General features: G+C 44.3%; 1 protein-coding gene across 5 annotated transcripts in view; it reads right to left on the reverse strand.

Annotated features, from left to right (window-relative positions):
* Window positions 1-16,412, reverse strand: part of ELOVL7 (ELOVL fatty acid elongase 7) — a 46,220-nt gene extending 29,808 nt beyond the window's left edge. The window contains exons 1-2 of one of the 5 annotated variants that reach the window (XM_076362607.1): window positions 16,353-16,412; window positions 3,965-4,152 (exon numbers count right to left, since the gene is read on the reverse strand). The gene's annotated coding sequence lies outside the window, so the exon portion shown is untranslated. Of the gene's footprint in view, window positions 1-3,523; window positions 3,606-3,964; window positions 4,153-12,089; window positions 12,173-16,352 lie in introns of those variants that run through there. The other 4 variants (XM_076362606.1, XM_076362608.1, XM_076362604.1 and 1 more) reach the window with 4 other exon arrangements.
* Between the last annotated feature and the right edge of the window lie 1,796 nt (window positions 16,413-18,208).

Consider the following 18,208-nt stretch of genomic DNA (forward strand, 5'->3'; position numbering starts at 1 on the left):
CTGGCTTTCATTTTCTTGCCTTTTAAAGGAAGTATGTTAAAAAAAAAATCAGGCTTACAAAGTTAATTATTTATTTTGTTAATGCTATGTTTTTGTTCTAATGATCTGATATTTCCAAGAAACATAAGGTTTACTTTTCACCATTTAGGCTGCATTTGCCCTCTAGATGCAGCACTGAGCCTGCGTACTGGAGGGAGGCCCCTGGGCAAGCACATGGGACCTGCTCCCTAGCAGCGTAACTACCCAACTTTTAAATAACATGTAAAGTAATTTTAAGTGAGCAGAAAGACCCTAAAATTAAACCTAAAACAACGGTGAAACTTTTGTGACATGCTTTAAATCTATTTTATGGCAACAACTATTCTTCATGTGGCAATAGCCTTTGTTCGAGTTTCCCAGTGCTTAGCGCCCATCCCTTTCCACCTCGGGGGCAGCTTCCAAGCACAGAGCAGCTTCCTCCTAAATACTCGGAAAGGCCTACCAGAACTCCTGTTTGAAGCATCCATAAATTGCAACAGAGAAAAACATAATCAAATCCATCAGTTCTCAAACTTAATATGTACTTGGGCAATGAGGAAACTGATAAAAACACTGCACCTGTGTGTGTCACCTGCTGTGACTTCAGGAAAGAAAACCAGAACGGTGAAGAGCTGCGGTGAGGGACAGAGGAATAGCAAGAGGAATAGAGTATTTCTTCCTTTTCAGCTACCCAGGTTTTGGGAAGTAGCTTAACGCTTCAGACTTCCACTAGACTGAAGTCAATATGAGTGTTGGGATATAAAATTATTTTTAGAAAGTCATGCTGTGCCACTGAAGATGACACCACCACCCCTATTCATCCTTGCCTATGTGCTCTACTACCCATATTTTACAAATGGTCCTTAATCCACTTTAGACAAAGCGAGTCAGATTAGTTTAACCCATAGTCGGGAGCTAAATGATCTCATTTCGGCTGGGGCAGACAAGGGAGCTCACACCAGCCTTCACCAGGAGAATTACGGGGCGGCGGCCTCTGACAGCCGTGCTGAGGCAGAGAGGCATCAGGGAGGGAGAGACGCCACCTGAAGTCTGCAAAGTTAGATCCAGAGTACGACAAACATGATTTCACAAGCAGCTAACAAAGATCCAGGAAGGAATCCCCACTCCCTTCCACCTCCTGCACCTGAACGCAGCACAGAGGCGATGTCCTCCCACTTCTCTCACCGCCCACGCGCCTCCCACGCCCACCCCACGCACTGCTCACCCCTCTGCCTTGCTCCACATCTGCCCACACCTCAGAAATCTGTTTGTTAAGCAACCGGACAGGGGCAGTCCAGAGGAAAAGATAAGATAAGCATTAAACCAGCACTGGGAAGAAGTAGATTCAAGAGGAAGAGCAGGAGTCCCAGGTAGGGGGGGAAAAAAAAGTTCCCCCATTTATTGCAGCGGAGAGAAACAAAGCCAGGAAGGGCACAGCACGGCCAGGGGAGCACACTCAGCAAAGGCCGTCAAGTCATGTCAGGATACAGAAACGTACCTGATTAGTTCTTTTATGGGTTTGTAATTAGTTGATAAGTATTTCATGGTATTCGGCAAGCTTCATAACTAGTTAAATCCTATTTGGCATGTATTGACTAATGCCGTGACACCTTTCCCGACACATTCCATGAATATTGCTTCCTGTACCATAACCTACCTATTTACCAGTAAATAAATACTATTTAATAGAAAGTTGATCGACACATTATAATTAAATACCATAAAGTTGTGTTATTCCCCGCACTTGCAACAGAGGTGCTGCCTAGGAAGACTTTAAGCCTACGTTTGGCTAGGTTTTCATATCCTAGGTCTTTGTACTTTTTCTTCAAGCGAATGTGTAAGTACAAGCGCTCCCATTCCTCAGTGAAGCAGTTTCAGAGTACGTCCACGCTGCCTAACGCTGTGTCGATAAACAGCGACACTACCTCTACCCGAGGCAGCTCCAAGGCAGCCTGAATGCTTCCTGGGCAGCACCCCAGATGCCGAGCAGCAGAATAAGTTAGGCAGCACGCTGTTCCCAGGCTGCTCCCAACAACCAGAAAAACTAGTTCAAACTTCTCCCACATGGCAATGTTCAGTACAGATCTACACATGGTTCTGGGAAGGACAGAGTTACAATGGAGTAAGGAAGAGGGTATCCATACACAGCTGTAAGGTTTCTGGTTTGTTTGAACAGCTTTAGTTAACTTGATTTCCTACACAAGCAAGCAAAGAAATCGGTAAGAGTTGGTCTGCAGCCTCACTACACCTTTTCAAGCATCACCCAATTCTATCCTAGGGGCAGTGACACCCAAAACCCAAGCAAAGTATCAAAATACCAAAATGTATTTACAAATTAAGTATCAACACGCTTACAATGCTCAGACAACATCCATGACACCCACGGTTGCAAAGGGCAAGCCCAAGAGACTGGCCCAACATAGCCTTGTCAGCCACACACGCTGGCACCCACCTGCTTCCTCGGCTCATGGCCTCGCTGCTGCTGCCAGTCCTTACGGATGGACCCGCCATGCACAGCAGCAGAGGAGACCTGTCTCCAAGGAGGAGGAAGGCAGCAAGCCAGACAGCCGCCCGACTTTCAACTTGCTAGACAACCCCTGACTAGACATCATCCCTCCAGCCCTACATTCTAATATCATCATCTTAAGCACATGGGCCACACCTCTCCCCGGGCTGCCTCCAGCCTTTGCCCCTGCAGAGAAAGAAGCCTCCATTTCTTGACGCCTGGGACCACTCTTCTGTCTGGGGGGCGTGTGCGGGAAAAGGCATTTTTCAAGAATAAAATCCCTGATACATCCTCCCGTGCAAGGTGGAGGCCATCGTCGTGCCTCATCCTTGGTGCAACTTGTTCTTCAAGACAGGAAGATGAGCTCAGTGCGTGTGGGGCATAGCCAGAGGGCTTGGAAGGGCAGGCACCGTGGGGTGCAGGGCACAGCCAGAGAGTTTGGGGGAACAGGTACCGTGAGGTGTGGGGCACGGCCAGAAAGCTTGGCGGACAGGCAGTGCAGGGTGCGAGGTACAGCCAGGGGGGTTGGGGAATAGGTACCGTGGGGCACAGCCAGAGGGCTCGGGGGTAAGGCACAGCGGGGTGCAGACAGGGACAGGGACCAGGGATGCGGGTGCTGCCTGCAGTTTTGGGGTGCAGCCAGAGGATGGAGCGGGGAGGGAAGGCGCACAGCGGGGCACAGCCGGGGGTTTGCGGGAGAGGCACCGGGCGTGCGAGCGCAACCAGGGAGTTTTGGGGGGAGGTCGGCAGGTAGCACCCCGGGGCCCATCCCGCCCAGCCCTGCGCGCACAAGCCCGGGACGGACCCCGCGAAAGGACGCCGGAGGCGCCCAGTCCCAACACCACCCCGGACCCCGCGCCCGCCACGCCACGCCACGCCACGCCACGCCACGCCACGCGACCGCGGAGGCCCGCGGGCGGCAGGCGGGGGAGCGTCGGGCCCCCGGCGCCTCCCCCGCCCGGCGCTCCGAAGTTTCCCACTCCCGCCGGGACCACTCACGCGACAGCGGCGCGGCCCCACCTGTTCCCGCAGCCGCCGGGCACCAACTGCGCGGCGGGGCGGTGCGGCGCGGCCGGCGGGAGAGAGGGAGGGAGGGAGAGAGGGAGGGAGGGAGAGAGGGAGGGAAGGAGCGCAGGCGGGGGCGGCCCCCGCGGCCCCCTCCGCCCCGCCCCGCCCCGCCCCGCCCCCGGCCGCGCCCGGCCCCCGCCGCCGCGGCGCCGCCCCCCGCCGCGCTCACACCCGCGCCCGCGGCGGAGGCGGCGGGTTACCGGCCGCGGCGGTGCCTCTCCCGCCCCCTCCCGGGAGGCGGCGGGGGGTGGTCGGGCGCCCTTTGACGTCTGCGGCCGGGGGCGGGCGAGCAGCCCGCGGCGGGGGGCCGTGCCTTCCCCCGCGGCCGGGCCCCCCGGGCTAAGAATAGGGGAAAGACAACTGTTTTTCTACCTGTTGCGATATCCGCTGCTGCGGTCTTCAGGCCGTTCTCCGGGCGCCCCTAGATCTGCCTCTCACCAGCGCTTTCTGCCAGCGCGGAGAAGTGCGAATTGCAGCGCGGCTTCTTGGCGCTGCTCCGGGATCGGTGGCAACTAAGAGTGGCTCAAGGCAACACTAGGAAGACATAGCAGTTCCTCGTTCTAAAAAACAAAACGCGCTGGTCAGCTTTAGCGCAATGCTTTAGGGCACACTCTCACCCCAAAAGGACTGCCGTACTGCTCTCTCAGAAGCTATTTAGGATGAAGATGACGCTCCCCAATGACTTCCATCTAGAGAAGTATGGGGCACAAAAAAAGGGGATGGGGAATTCCTGGCGTGTAAATAGGTGCTCCGTTTTAGTTTGTCGCTAAACAAGGAGCGGGGAGAGGGTATGAAGGCAAATTGAAGAAAAGAGGCAAACTCCTTTTATGATGCGCAGAAAAGCATGAGATGAAGGGACTGTGAGCTGATGCTGTGAAATGAATACATGGTCAATGTGTAAGTGCAGAAGGGGCCTCTGAGTTGGAGGACAGCAAGAAGCTCAGTCCAGAAGTTTGAGACCACAAGAGGCAGAACCGGCACAGAAAGCTTGTTATGAGTGTGGAAATATTATGAGAGGCTGAAAAACAAGTGGCGGAGTGGGGATGGAGAAAAATAGCTTGTGACAGAGATCCTGAAGAAACTCCACATCGCTGAGCAATTGATTAGGCTGGAGATTAGGAGGAGTTTTTGGATTTGCTTCATGCTCCTGTTGGAGTTGTTAGGATTATGACAGGTGAAGAAATCCTGGGGCTTTTGAAAGGGCATCTTAATAAGATCGCTGGGTTTGGCCAAAAAGGATATGTAGAAATATGATAATCCGTTAAGCAATACTGTGTGTCTCACCTAGGAGGGGAAAAAATCACAAAACAAAATTAAAACACCCCATTCCTCCACCACCTTAATTTTCAGAAGTTGGAACCTTTTCTTTGATTTCTTGGTTTAAAACCATTTTTTTCTGAGACATCAGCCAAGAAAAACTACAAACAGACCTTAGGAATCAGCACATCCCTGCTCAGACAGAGCCCCTGGGAGCCTTAATACTAATAAGTCTTGACTTGTCCAGAGGGATGTGGCTACGTGGCTCAGCAAGCAACTAATATTCCTCATGTGTTGTAATATCTATTTTGCCATGCCTGATAGGGCTGCCTTGGCTGAGACAAAATGGGACACTGTGGTGCATAACAATAAAAAGTAAGTAGGTCACCTGTAGACTTCAAAATGCAAGGCTGTTGTCATTAATGGAAAAAATAACAACAATTACCAGATGCAAGCTAACACATTTGTTAGCAACAACAGCTGCTACTTCTCTCGTTGGTGCCCCATAAAGAGAGTGAGTGGCCTCGCCTTCCATGCATTTCAGGAGCAAAGGTAATTTGAATCATCAGGCAAGCCTGTGAGGGTTGGGAGAGGACAGAAATAATGGTTGACCTGCTCACGGCAGGTAAATGATTAACATGCAGCAGGGGAAAGGCAGCATGAAGGAGACAGCTGTGCCCTGCACACACAAAGCAAGCAGTGACACACAGGAAGTCAGAGGCGTTTAAATTGTAAAAGAGGCAGCTAGCAACAACCAGTTTTTCTCAGTGCTTAGCACGTGAAAGCTGCACGTGAGATTTACTGTAAATTTAAGTAATCTTTTAAGTTCCCTGCATTCACCATCCAAGAACAGCGCAAGAGGGAAATGAATGTAGACACTGGAGGCAGCTCTCCGGATTTTACAAGATGCTGAAGACTTAACTTCTGGTCTACGCTAAATGAAGAACTGTGCTTGCCATGAATACTGCTAACCAATGCTTTTCCTTATTTTGTTGCCTTACCAGAATCCAAATAGCTCAGATGCTACTTTTCTACTGACGAAAGGATGGTTAGACTGTCATTCTGTCGATGAGATTGTGTTGTAAGTGTCTTTAGGCACGAGTACTCTCTAGGACTGTATTTGAAGCCTGACGAGCTGATCAGCAGGAGAATTGCAGGAGCTGCTCCCTAGCGCACCAACAGTGTTGGGAGCTTTTGCTGAAATAGTAACAGTTATAACAAAGCAAGGTAGTCATCCAAAGGACACCCAACAGGTATCTGCATACTAATCTCGAAGAGATGCAAACGTTACCCGAATCTTGTTTGCAAGCTTTGCTTTCCTAGAGAACATCTGGTTTGCCTGTGCACCTGTACTGGTGTTCTTGAGTCACAACTGCCAAACCTGTCCCAGGCAGGCTCTGTTGCAAGTGGCCTATATCCCACAGCTGTAACAGCACAGTGTGTTGCTGTGTTTGGCAGCTGGACTGGAGACAAAAGGGCCCTCCGTGGCCCGTCTCATTTTCCTGTTGGAGTTACTTTCAGACTTTGCTTACTGCTTATTGCAGAAAAAACCTGCTTTTTCTACCTAATCCTCTGAGCTGGAACAGTGTCCTTGTGTAGCTGAGGCATTTCTGAACATTTCTCCGCCTAGATCTGTTCTGGAGAGCCATGCATGGGTCCTTGTGTAATGCTGGTGGTGACCTTCCAGGAGCAGTTTCCAAATGGCAGAAAAATTCCTCCTCAGGCATGTATCATCACTTTTGCTGTGGCACAAGGTGAGAAGATGACACAGGCCTGCTCATCTGTCTGTGGATGAGCTGAGTTGTGCAAGGAGGTTTCCCCCTCTTTCTGTGGATGTACATTGCAGGTAACTGTACAGAAGCGAGTGGCTGTTGCTGGTTTTGCATGGTTTCTTGACACCACGAACCCACCACAAGCTACTGCAGTATTGTCAAGTCAGCTCTGTTTCAACGGTTATATGTTTACTTACATGTTGAGCTCCAGTTTTGCCATTTGAACAATAGTGAATTTGATAAATTCTTGCAGAAGTGACAAAGCTATTCAGATAGGGAACTTCCCATATAAACCCACTTATCTCAAGTAACAGTATTAAAATCATTAGGTCCTTACCATGAAAAATTGGTTCACTATTATGCAGCTGAGACTGATGTTAGGCAGGAGTGAAGGAAGGTGCTCCAAAAGTAGGGTGAAAAATGGCTATCGCGAAAGAGGAAGCAATAATCTTAAGAGTACGAAAAATGTCTTTAAAGGGGATGTTTAACGGAGGTAGTGTCATGGTGTCATATATATGATATACATACATGATATATATAAATTCTATTATATATGTATATATTTTAAAAGTTTATATATTATGTGTATATAGTACATATACATTATAGACACACATATAATATACTGTCTATATAAATATACATATAATGCATCTACACATACACATTATATAATACAGTTTATTATATACACACTGTTCTTCTCAGATGGAAACTGGTAGTGACACACCTTTTCAGAGTGTATTGCTTAAATGCAGGCTGATTGCAACGCAATCTATACCAGGAAAGAGAAGTAAATCACCTGCAAACAGTGCATTGCAGTCAGCCAGAGAAGCCTTACCAAACGTAATGAGAAAATCAAAGCCAACACACTTGGCCAGCCTATTCCCAAAAACCATAATCTTGCATCACCAGATTTTTCATTTTAATCTGTCCTATCTCTGAAAACAATATGTGGAAAAAAAGAGCCAACCTCACTAACACTGTGAATATAATCTCCAATTTAAAAATGTATAAATATGAATATTTAAATGCTTGTTGCACAATGTGGATAACCATTGAATGAACATTCCAAGCACATTCCATGATATTGCAGACAGTGGCTGTTCTGGAGCCCACAACATCTTACAGCTTTTCACAGCTGAGAACTCTAATTCAGATGCTATCTGTTTCATTATACAAAATTTATAGCTAAATTTTTCATAAGTCAAATTGTAGCTGTATGTGTTATTGACAGTGATGGTGGCAATTGTTTTATTCTGTAGGAGCTCACATAGACAAATTTAAAGGAAGTAGTAATCTTTTCAGGATGCTGGAGGGTTGTGGGGTCTGTTTGTTGTACCTGGGCCACGACATTATGCCATAATCACAGCCTTATCCACGAGCTGGGTGCATAAACGTGTCTGGAAAAATAAGTTCCTTTTAGAGAGCAGTGCTCCACAACTGCAAAAGCATTCTAACATGTATCATAAAAAAAAACCAAAACAAAAAACAACAAACAAAAAAAGGTCAACAAAGAAGTGAGTGCTAACTCTGCAGAATACCTGCGCTGTGCTCAATAGGCTTTAGCTGGCCAAACTGGCAGGTGCAGGAATGTCATGGTGCAATACACCAGAAGGGTGCAGAGCTCTAGGAAGATCAATAACAATAAGGTGTTAGTACAAACTACACCACCTCTAAGTCAGAGTAATCAACGAGGATTTTTACCTGATGTAAAGTTTGTTTTGTGCTGTTAGAAGCAGGTGAGTTAATTAGGCAAGCTGAAGATAAACCAGTACAGCGTAGGGAAACTCTTTGGTGCTAGAGAAGACTTAGCTGTGCATGTCACCACAGCATGCCACGTCCTGCACAACATGTGCAAGGATAAGAGTAAGACCTTTCTCAGGCACGGGCTTGCGTAGCTGCTGATTTGCACTTTGTCTGAACACAAAAGGGACAGCTTCTTTATCCATGCAGCATGTGATGACACAGAGATGTGTAAATAGCTGTATCTCTCGCATCATTTTCTTATTCCCTTGCTAGTGAAAAGACCACGCTCTGAGAGTCTGTGGGCTGATGAGTTCCCTGAACAGGAGAGACAGGGATGCCTGTCAAAAAGTGCTCTCTCTGCTATGTTCAGTGTCCATGCAAAAGCACCAACTAATTTTGCCAGTTTCCAGACATTTTGCTGTGAGAATGCATTACAAAGGTGGTACACCTGGGTTAAGGAGTGAGAAGAGACCTTCAAACCAGAGCCCTTGAGTTGTTTCATTTGTTTCATACTCAGACAGCCAAAGCTCGGGAGATAACTTACCAGGTATCCAAGTATCACAGTGAGAAATGGACATCTACAAAACTTTTGACGAGGCCATTGAAAGCCCTCCTCCCCCTCTTCAAAAACCAGCCATCTATTTTTTTCTCTTATCTCTCCTCATATTTCTCATACCAACGTCCACAAGAATTCCCATGAATGCTACTAAATTGCAGAGCCTTGCTAACAGCAAAGCAGCTTCTCTTTCCATTCTCTACCAATCTCTGAGATAGGAACAAAAATGAAGGACCAGAAAAGGGAGCCTTACCATTAATTACAACAAATCCACAGTCCATTCTGCCTTGACAGATATGCCAGTACTCACAGGATGCAAAACTACAGTAAAATTATATCAAGAAATTAATTTCCAAAATTGATCCTTGGTCACACTACATGTACTTAACAATGCATTGTGGAAACCTAAGTCTTTCACGGATTTTTTTCTTTTTTAAAATTTTTATTATTTTTATAAAACTTTCTGCAGATGGGATTGGGAAGAACAGCAGGAAGATAAAAGGAAAGAAATGGATCAGCAAAAGGGAAACGTATTCAACATGTGTGAATGCATTACAGCTTTCCCTGGTTGGGGTTCCCGTCTGATTTCAGACAAATCAGGCTATCTTTGTCCCCGTTCTCCCCATGACAGTAATGTCACCCATGCTTGGTACACAGGCCACAGATTAATAAGTTACTTTGAAACTGAAGATACCCACTCATGCTCAAGAAAAAGTAAACCATGGAAAAATAGCCTTGTGGGAGACATGCTTTTCAAGACACTCAGAAAAGGAGCCATAGGCAAAGTATGTTTCAAATGCGTTAAAATAAGTGCTGCCACTTTCCTAATAAGGGCTCCAATAAATTCAGAAGAAACCAACTGATTTAGCGTAAGAACTTGCTAATTTAGATTAGTTTTTAGATAAGGTGCTAAGAAGTATAGGCTGGGAATTTCAACAAATTTCAAATCTTGCGGCACGACAGAGGAGTCTTTGTAGTTCGTACTGTGTTGTCATAGCTAGGTTACACACATAAACAGGCTGGTTTTGAAACTGAGCCTCCTCACTGGCAATATAGGACCTGTGGGACAATAATTCCTGAAAAAGAAATCCCATAGGCAATTACCAATCAATCAAACAGAAATCTATATTACATTTCATAGCTAATTGCACTTCTTCTGTGGTCTCTCATACCTATAGTGCTACTACAGATGAGGTGTTTTCAATCAGGCTTTTGAAATTAAGAAAAAAGAACAAATGACAAAACAAAAAAAACGAAACAAAAAACCCCACCCAAACAAATGACAAAAAAATTCTTCACTTACGTATTTGTTTTTCTAGAAATATTTCCAAAAGGCATTAAGGACATCTTCCATTATCATGCTTCTATATATAGAAATGTGGACACCCTATGGCTTTCCTTTTATGAAGGGATGCATTGTGCAGGTCTGCAGTTACATCCATAACCTATTAGAGTCACAAAAGCCCTTCTCACTCACAGTCTCACAGTGCATGTTCAGATGGTGCAGGTGTGCTGCAAAGTAGCAGTGGCAGTCATGAAGAAAACGTTGGAGAGCCACAGATCTCTTTTAGTCTGAAAAGAGAGAGCACCGCCTGCCACTGTCAGTAGAAAGGCCGTTTATGCTTCTCTTTGGAGTGAGGTAGACGCCGACCAAAGCAGTTAAATCAACTAGCTGCATGGTAAGATTTTACAAGGACTAACCTGCAGCATCTTAAAGACATTTTTTCCTAGGACAGGTTACAATCTTCCAGTCGCTTCAAATAATGAGCTGAAACTGTTCAGGAAAGATAGCAAATAAGGGAAATGTGTACAAACAAAACTTCTGGAGTAAGGTAAGAAACAATTTCTCATAGCCACACTATCCTTACGGAAATCAGACTTGGATTTCTGAAGAAGGAGGCTGTCAGCTTGATCTTTTTCCCCTATTATTTTTGGGAAACATTGTTTTTAAGGAAACGGGAGATATAGCAGAGAATATACCCAGTTGTCTCAAGAGTTTCTTTCTAAAGAAAACCAAAACCATCAAGACCCTAAATGCTGGCTATATGCTGCACCCTGAAGAAGAAGAATGCTCAGGGAGTAAAGCAGCTGAACAAGCCTTAGTTTTCTGCTTATTGATAGCATTCCCTGCATGGTGGATCCCCATCTTAGTTATGTCAGTAAGAATTTGGAGCAAGTTCATTGGTTCAGAAAATTTTCATAAACTCTGTAATAATTATCAGCAAAAATTTGCCAAGAGTTGGAGGAGTTGTATATTTTGATCCAGAAGAATGACTGAAAATAATATTGATACACCTTCATCCTGCATAAGCATAAGAAAGAGCAGTAAGAGTTGAATGAGTAACTAGTTCTGGTATTTCTTAATTTAAACACCTAACCCTGAAGCTGCAGCAAATCACGCTTTCCCAGTAAGAAGTGCAGCAGTCAATGCACCGAGCCTCTCTGTTCAGTTATACCCAGTGCAAAAGCCTGGGAAGATCACAGCTCTGTTACACCACGCTGGTCCTTTCAGCACTCTGTCCAGAGCGGATGATGCAGATTCCACCTCACAGTGTTGTTACTCAAACAACTTTATGCCCAAATCCTTTCCTGCTCAGTTCTGCCCATGGTCTTCCCCTTCCTCTTGGCCAACAAGTTCATGCCACGGAAATAGGCATCAAGAATATACTCCTTTCTTGCATCTTCTCTCTTTGGTACCTTTTACACTCCTTCCAAGGGGTAGCAGAGAGCCCACAATCCGAGTTTTAAGACTTCAACAAAACAAAGTGAAAATAAAATCAAATGCGCAAATAGCTAAGCTGTGCTCAACAGTTCTCATTCACTTACATGAGTCTACCCCTCGCCTTCTCCAAACAAAAAATTCCAGTCCTTTCTACACACTCCTGACCAGCTAGCACAGACATGCATACACATCACTGTCTTTTCCTCCAGGAGGAAGAAGGCAGACAGTCTTAGAGTTTAACAGAAACTTTTATTCAAAGCATTACTTGTTGTATCCCTCTTTTCTTCAACCTTTACAATCAAATCTGACATTTTCACAGGAAGCACCTGAGCCACCACCACGCACCAGCAAGACAACACATGCCTTCCCATTGTGACTAAAGTTCTCCTTCTAAAGAAGGACACACACACATTACTATCACAATAGTTCACATAAACATACCTGAACTCATTTTATTCTTCCCAGCTCAAATGTCTGTAATAGCATAACCACAGCAACAGCAAACTCAGAACAAGTAACTAAAGCTTCCTTGAGAGCTGAGTAAACACTCTTCAGACTGCTGAACCTGACAAAGCTGAGCTGTACTTAATTGGCACCATGGCAGGGGTGGAGGAGAGAGGAGAGGAGTTGACCCCATGAGGTTAACAAACAGTTGCTTGGGCTGTTATTGAGCTAGGCATCGCCTCCTTTTGGGGATTTTACAGGCCTGGCTTTATTAGTGCCTCATGGAAAAAACCCTGCGCACCCCTTTGCAGGCCAACACAGATGCATTTTTATTGCCATACTATCCTTGATCTTCCAGGCAGCCATGAAAGTGGCTTTTAAGCAGACGCTACTAACACGTAGCACTACTGCTGATACAGATGTGACATGCTTACAGAGATGGGCTAAGTAGTCTGATTTTTTTATGAAGTGCTTGAAATTCCTTTATTACTACTCACCATAAATGTCACTTGCAACAGTTCAGAACAATGAGGTTTTGCAGATAAAGATGTCTTCTTTATGTGTTTAAAGGAGGGCAGCAGAGCTATCAAACAGTGAGGCTCAAGGCAAGGCTTAAAGATATGAATAGTAACATGACTGGAAAAACATATTCTGTCTTGGAGAATCTGCCGTGAAACCTCAAATGTTCTGTAAAGGAGTCTAAGGCCAGTATGGAAGGAAGGTGGGGAAAAACCCACCAAACAAACTAGTGAAACTTTTAGTCTGAACTCAGTGAACCAAACGGTTTCTTCCAAAAAAGATCACTATCTTCCTATTCTAACTGAGAAATTAGACTTGTCAGTGAGAGACTTTAAATGCAACAGGGTACGTTGTTGCTACAGGGTATATCCCGAGCCTATATTCTCACTGAGGACACTCTCCCAGGCAGACTCCTGTCATCTTCAACAGCTGCATCTGGGGACATGTTAGGGTACTGCATGAAACAGCATTATGTCTTGCAGTGCGCTTCATAGTAGGTGCTGTCATTCATTCTCTCCTGCTATTTCCTTACTGTTGGGGCTAAGAATTTAAATAGGTCAAGAGTAAAAGGTGGAAGTGGGAATGTGGCTTCACATCAGATGGCAGAGCGTTATTTGACTCTTAGGTGTAGGTGGGAGCTGAGAAAAAATCCTTTTAAGTGTACTTGTTTTCGTATCTCCACCCATTTTGACATGCCTTTACACTCACTCTAGGGTAGCCACAGGCAAAGTAATGAGTTATAAGAACAGCTCAAACAGAGATTGGATGAGATTAGTGCAACTCTTTACAGTGTGTTGAATTTTACTTAAAAATCCCAGCGTTTCAAAAAAAGCTTACACTTCCTTGGTTGTTACTGTTCAATGAATTGTTACTTCTGCATTAGTCTACAGCATGTTACTATGGAATAATACATAGTCTGATGTTCTTCAGCTGGAGAAATTTTTGGGGCTAAATCTTCGGTGAAGTTTGCAAGACCTACATTCATAGACCAGTTTTGCACCCAAGGTACTGTTTTCTCTGTGCATGCGACACCCACAAACACATAAAACAATTTTTAGACAGACAATAGGAAGAATTCTGTATTCTTAGAAGCCAATAGTTTCTCTTCAAAGCTTAACCACTGGATAGTAGAAAACTATTAACTGAGGCTACTGGTCTTTTTCTGTTATTCTAACATGGCTTCTCAAGTATTTCTAAAGAATACTCTGAAGCTTTCTCCCCACTCTTTTTCCTTCCTGACAACTATTGTCTTATCCAGAGACTTACCGTGGTTGAGTGTCGTGGTTTAATTTCAGTCGGCAACTAAGCACCACGCAGCCACTCACTCACTCCCCCCCACCCGGTGGGATGGGGGAGAGAATTGGAAGAGCACAAGTTAGAAAAACTCGTGGGTTGAGATAAAAACAGTTTAATAATTGAAATAAAATTATAATAATAATATGATAATAATAATACACAAAGCAAGTGATGCACAGTACAATTGCTCACCACCTGCCGACCGATGCCCAGCCAGTCCCCGAGCAGCGGCCCCCCCCCGGCCAGCTTTCCCCAGCTTATGTACTGAGCATGATGTCACATGGTATGGAATGTCCCTTTGGCCAGTTTGGCTGTGCCCCCTCCCAGCTTCTTGTGCACCTCCAGCCTTCTCAGTCGGTAGAGCATGGGAAGCTGAAAAGTCCTTGGCTGGTGTAAGCACTACTTAGCAACAACTAAAACATCGGTGCGTTATCAACTTTGTTCTCATCCTAAATCCAAAACACTGTACCAGCTACTAGAAAAGAAATTAACTCTATCCCTGCCGAAACCAGGACACTAATTACTTCTATTTTTAAGGTAGAGATTGAAAAGCCACTTGAAATTTTACTGAAATTCCTAAAACCAAAGAAATTTCACAGTCTAGTCTGCCTTATACTCCTTCTTTAAAAAGAGTTTAGCTAATTCAGTCTAAATGGTGAAATGGCTTCTACTGTGATTTTATGGTAAGGTAGAAACAAATATTTCAGTATCACTAAAAAGGGACTAAGCAAAATGCTGTGTAGGAAACCTCTCACTGACATTGGAAACTGCTTCTGATCACCTTGTATAAAGGAAAGGTCCAAATATCTGTTAATCTTACAGGGAAATCCAGTTAAAGTTGTAAAGTTTTGAGCATTTAGACCATGTTTGGCTCCCAAATTCAACATGGGTGTAGATACCTTTTGGAAAACTCCTACCAGTGCCATAGCATTGAGTTTTCATATCTGAAGCATATTGTGTGCTTTGCTTTTCCAGCTACACGTGCACATTATCCTCTCTTTTTTTGTTTGATATCCCCCACCTGGGCCTGATTTGCTGCATTCATCCTTTTTCCTCTGTGCACAGGCACGCGTGCAACCCTCCTCTCTTCCACTCTGAAAGCGCCCAAGCCACTCTTAGAAAACTCACTAGGAAGCTTCATCAAAATCAAAATCTCCAACAAATTGTGCCACTGAAAGGTTCTTACACTTGCTTGCTTGCAGTTGGGGGCGTTTGTCGCTCCCCACCCAGGCATATAATATTAGCCTGCATATGTGTATTTTCCACATAGGATCTGAACTTGTCTTCCTATCAACCTGTTAAGTGTGAACAAGCTATTGAAGCATTATTAATAGCTGAGTTTCAGAATGCAGCAGGCTGGAGTCAAGTGTCAGGGAAATGTGTGGCTTTTCCACAGACGCTTCAATGGTTAATCTTTAACAGTTAAAAGACTTTTAGATTAGAGTTCCTAAGAAAACACCTTATTTTTCCGAACAAGCTACAAAGAAAGGTGGGGAGGGTGAGAATGGTCTAAGTAATACAAAAGGGAAATGGATGAGACAGAAAAACAGGAGAGAAATAACCCAAGCAGACAAAGCAGGGGAGTTTCCCTTCAAACTCCTTCCATTATGCTGGATTTGTTTTTAAGACTCTGCCACGACAGCAGGATTTTCATGCATGGAAAGTAAAGAAGCAATCCAGTTCTGCACCAGAGCTTTCCTTCTTGCAACCTGAGGAGAGGTGAGGCAAAGTTAATTTTAACCATTTTGAAGTCCCTCACCCAACTGCCAAGGACGTCCCTGTGCCTGTTTGGCCTGTCTTTAACTTAACAGCCCTGAGGGGCTCAAACGCTGCAGACTCTGGTGGCTGCTGTGGGTGCAGCCCAGGCAGGCAGAGATGGTGGAGACACAAACAGGGCTTTTTCTGCTGACTGTCCCTGACTTTGTCATCTCTGGTAATGCCTTTGTCTCCTTGAATAGGTGATAGCTCTGAGCGGGATAACATTGGGTGGATTTGGAATAATGCAGAATATCTACTTACTTGCAGATTTCTGCAGAGTCCAATCAACGAGATCTTCTCTGCTTTGTGCAGCATGAGCTCAGATTTTATAAAATTTGGGAGAACTGTTATTTTCCTCAAAGCAGTTTTGACAACAGCTTTTAACAAAGTTAGGCATCTCTGTCAAGGCATTGTAATGCAATGTATCTTAGATATCCCCTGTATTTCTTGGTTAATTACCCTGTAATAATTTAGAATACACCCATGGATGTAATAAAACAGTTTTGTTTTTCTGCTAATGTTAGGTGAAGGTTTACTTCCTATATTAAACCATTTATATGTTTAATATACCTGTGTTATAGTATCGAGTGATGTGAGTTCTGATACAATGAAGGTGTTAAATCTTTAGGACAGTAGAAAGGAAGAGGAGTGGATGATGTGATCATGCAAAGGTCTAATGTTTGTCACCTGTGGTCAGTTGTCCATTTTCAGGGTTAATGATGGCCTGGGACACCCACGACAATGGGACAGCATGGGATGCAGCTGAAAGCACAATGCAGAAACATCTCATGAATATTTAAGAAGTAACCATAAATAAATGTCTGACTCATTTTCTAAAGACATAGTGACAGAAGCGAGTCTTGAAATCTGGTAAGAGTGAAAAGCTGGGTAGACCAGCTTGGAGTAAGGTAGTAAAAAGCAAAAAGCGTGGAGATAGTTGCTGGAAGAGTAAATGAATGAAGCTTATGCAGGCAGGCTAGGTAATAATTATGAAATGTATTGAAGAGAAAGAAAAGTGATTTAAAGAGGAGGTGATATTTTGGGAGAATAAAAGCAAAGGTAAAAAGAAGGTAAAAAAGCAAAGGCAAGAAGAAAATAGCTAGATCTTGGCACAGGAGCTATCTTAAAATTTGTGGCACCTTTCATTAAATATGTGGCAGATTGGAAATGTGGGAGTAAGTGAAAAGGAAGCCATCAAGATGGGAGGTGAGGGAATGAAAGTTAGTGGACTCTGGGCACAAAAAAAAAAAGGTTAGGCCAAATTTTATGAATAGTTATACAGGAAAAAGTGGTAAAATCTCAATGCTGGATGGAGCAGAGGTTGCAGCCCTGTATCATGGAGGCTGCTGGTCTTAGACACGGTGACATGAGACAAGGCAGAGAGAATATTTTAAGAGAAATTGAGTAATTCAGTTTGGACTAGTGAAATCACATTTAAGAAATGATGGGGAGAAAGGCAGAAATGTGAATTTGGGTAAAGACAGATTATGGAGAAGTAGCATCTACAAATGAGGATAAACAACAAAGATGGCAGCTGTTTTATATTGCACAAAGTTATAAAACTGAGAAATACTTTAATATGGCAGTTAGTAGTGCTGCTGATTTTCAAAGATTTCTGCAATACTTCAGCTATACTTTTATTTAACTAAGTCTCTTTTTAGATAAACCAGACCTTAAACATTTATATGATCACTTTTGTTAATGACTATAAGATTTCAAGAAGCTGCAGGTGACTGGGGAAAATAATGATGAACATCGGTCAATTATAAAATGAAAATAATATTCAAATGCTAGGTTTTCAAGACAAGTCTTTTCTACTGACTTTAGTGAACAAATTCTGCAAGCGTGGGAACTAATGAGCTGGTTCTTCATAGAAAAATATTGCACTCAGTCCAAATGAGTTAACAAGCAGTTAATGTTATTCCAGAAACCGGATGTATATGCTAACAAAGGGTTACGAAAAAGCTAATGAAACCTCCCTCCCATTTTCCTTATTCTGTGGGTACAGTTCTGCTCTAACATAGTCAAATGGCCTTCAGATCAAAGCTCTCATGTTCTTCTGCTCAAAACACTACCTGAACTGGCAAACCACTGTACGCACCTAAGCACGTAGCCATGTCAGCCAAATGGAAATGGAGAAGAAATGGGAGGACAGGCCAAAGGACTGCCCAGAGAGGTTGGGTGATATTTCAAAAGCAAACAGAACTACCAATTTTAAGCAGAAAAGCTTGATGAATAATATTGGATGAGTAAAAGGTTGAGGACCTCAGTGTAGAGACAGGCCAGGATTAAGTCCTGGCTTGGAGAGCTGTGTCTGAGTGTGGCTGTGTGCAGCAGAGAAAGGAGATGCAAATTAACAGCAATGATTATGAACAGCCTGCTGGGGAGAGAGGGAGAAGAGGCAGGAGTTGGGGACCATGAAAGATTTGTATTTAATTGACCCTAGGTAAAGCAAAGGTGATAGAGGGAAGATGGAGCAGTGTGAAAGCCATTGCTTTCACAGATCCTGTGCACTGGCCCACGTGGAGCAGGATCTTCACCTC

Source organism: Aptenodytes patagonicus, chromosome Z (genome assembly GCF_965638725.1).
Source record: "Aptenodytes patagonicus chromosome Z, bAptPat1.pri.cur, whole genome shotgun sequence".
Classification (NCBI taxonomy): Eukaryota; Metazoa; Chordata; class Aves; order Sphenisciformes; family Spheniscidae; genus Aptenodytes; species Aptenodytes patagonicus.